The 2,508-nt window shown below is 40.4% G+C and overlaps 1 protein-coding gene across 1 annotated transcript in view; it reads right to left on the bottom strand.

Moving 5' to 3' along the window:
• Positions 1 to 2,508, bottom strand: part of KLF7 (Kruppel like factor 7) — a 93,452-nt gene that overhangs the window by 46,455 nt on the left and 44,489 nt on the right. The gene's annotated exons all lie outside the window — the stretch shown is intronic.

Here is a 2,508-nt window from a genome sequence, read left to right as displayed (position 1 = left end):
GCCTTCCTTCTGTAGACCAGTACAACATCTGATTGGAAAGCATGACTGCAGAAATGAAGAATTGTATTTCTTAGGCCTGTAACAAAATACATATACAGTCAGACCCAGACAGAAGTCAAAACACAGCACTTAACACACAACTGTGTAAAACACAGCTTTAAAAAAAGCAGACACACACACTTAAAAGGCTGCAAGTTTAGGAGTAGTAAACATTGACTAAGGTGCTATCTAACCCTTTCCCATCTGCCCATTTCCCTATCCAAAACTGCTTTCTTCATAGAAAATGTCCAGCCACAAGGGAAAAGATGTTACAGTACATCACTGGAATGACCCAAAGGGCTTTGGCATGAATGTGGCATGGCATCAAAGTGAAAATTAAAAACCCACGCCACTGCTTCTTCACACCCCTACTCTCTCTCACCCTCCAACAGTTGCACATGTATATGCATATCTATAACCAGGTCATTTTAATTCCAATTTACAAAACTGCAGTCCTGCCATTGTTGGGTCTGAGATACTGCTGACTAAAGTCAAGTCAGGAGGATTGGCCAGTTAGAACAAAACTTAACTTAACCAATAGCCTTTGTAAAATCTCTTCCCATACTGGCACATTGGACTGGAAGTCTGTCCCATGTAAATACAAAATGTCAAGCTCTTCCACTGTACTAAACAAGGGAATCCTTAAGGTAAGTGGGAAAGGGGACAAAGTAGTGGGAGGCTTCCTGACATGTAAGTCAGATGGCTTTAGCACTAGTGCTCATGCACGTTTTAGATGGACTGAATGTGAACACAGCAGACTAAGCTCTCTAGGACCCTGAACTGAATTGCAGGCTGGAAAAAGGGGGGGCAAATACAAGGCCATCAGTCCAAGCAAGCAGGACCTTTAAAGCCTCATTAACGGCCATTTCAGCCTTTTGGCTATTTTAGCAACAAAGAATGTTCAAGGAAATACAGCCAGAGGTCAATCCAAAATAGTCAGTAGACACACAGGGAGCAGAATCCAACCCCCTTCTCCCTCCCTCTCTCACTCACACTCAGTGAGAATACTGGGATGCTCTTCCTTTCTGTCATACAGCTGAAATATGTCTCCCTTATTTACTCCACAATGAAAAAAAACCATGAAGCTTACTCCAAAAATATACAGCATGTAATCTATAGGTTAGCAGTGAGGAGAAGCGACAGATGAGACACAAAGACCACTACACCTAGTGTCAGTCACATGAAATCTCCATTGCCTGAACATTAAAATGCTGTGTTCAGTCTTCGAACTTCCTGCAGAGAAGACAGGGGGGAGTTGTCCCTTTAAGGCATTACTCCTCTTATGACGACCATAGTTGGCCTGACAGTCTTTGGGCCTTGTCGTTAATTTCCCATGAAGAACAGCTTCTCCATAAGCCCCCTTTCAGACAAGGCCTGATGCTTCAGAAACCTATAATTATTCTTGGATCCCACCCCCTGCAGTCTTTGCACCTGTGGCAGTTCAAGATACCAGCTGGTCAAGTCTTGCCTTCTGCCTCTGAAATACAAAACCACCTCATCAAACCACCCCATCTCCCCTTACAAAAAATTAAGTGAGGCTCTAGTGAGGTGCAGAGAATGCCCTAATTTTTTTTTAACGAGTATGAGAGAAAGATTAAATTTTCCAAAAACAGCAAAACCCCACATTTAGACAAGACTTCAATCTAACGGCTACACACTACAGGTAATCCTCAAATCACCTCCTATGGCCTGGCGGCTATTGTCAAAATTCAGACAAGATTTCACTCATTCAGTTTTTAAAAGGTTATATATCTTTGGAAAACATTTCGGCACTAAAATAATAATCAAGTGGAAATGAAAGGGGGGGGGGGAGGAATCAGTTTGTGCCATTTGGATTGTCATGGTTTCAAAGTCTGTATGTCAATAATTTTCTTGGTGCTGTCTCAGGTTTTCCCAAATTTGAAAAGAATTAAAGAATTGGCTGCAGTCATGTGCCCACTTACTAGTGAGCATGTCCAATGGGATAAAGCAAGGATTAATTGTGATTTTGCACTGTCAGAAGATTAAGAATGGGGAAGCAGCTATGAAAACACTAGAAAACATACTAAAATGCAAAGATATACATCTAAGCACAAAAAATAGAATAATAAAAGCCATCGTATTCCCTATTATCATGTATGGATGTAAAAGACGAAAGATGATAGGAAGAAAGTAAATTTATTTGAGATGACGTGCTGGGGAAGAGTGTTGAGGATCCCGTGGACAGTCAAAAGGACAAATGAATGGGTCCTGGAGTAGATCAAGCCGGAGATTTCCCTAGGAACCAAGATGATAAAACTGAGGCTGTCATACTTCAGACACATCATGAGAAGGCATGACTAATTGGAAAAAACAATAATGCTAGGAAAGGTGGAGGGAAGTAGAAAGAGAGAAAGGCCACATGCTAGATGGATGGATTCCAATAATAATAATAATAATAATAATAATAATAATAATAATAATAATAATAATAATAATAATAATAATAAT

The sequence above is a fragment of the Sceloporus undulatus genome, chromosome 1, assembly GCF_019175285.1.
Source record: "Sceloporus undulatus isolate JIND9_A2432 ecotype Alabama chromosome 1, SceUnd_v1.1, whole genome shotgun sequence".
Taxonomy (NCBI): domain Eukaryota; kingdom Metazoa; phylum Chordata; class Lepidosauria; order Squamata; family Phrynosomatidae; genus Sceloporus; species Sceloporus undulatus.
Note: the sequence above shows the minus strand (reverse complement) of the source record. Positions and strands in the feature narration are given on the sequence as shown.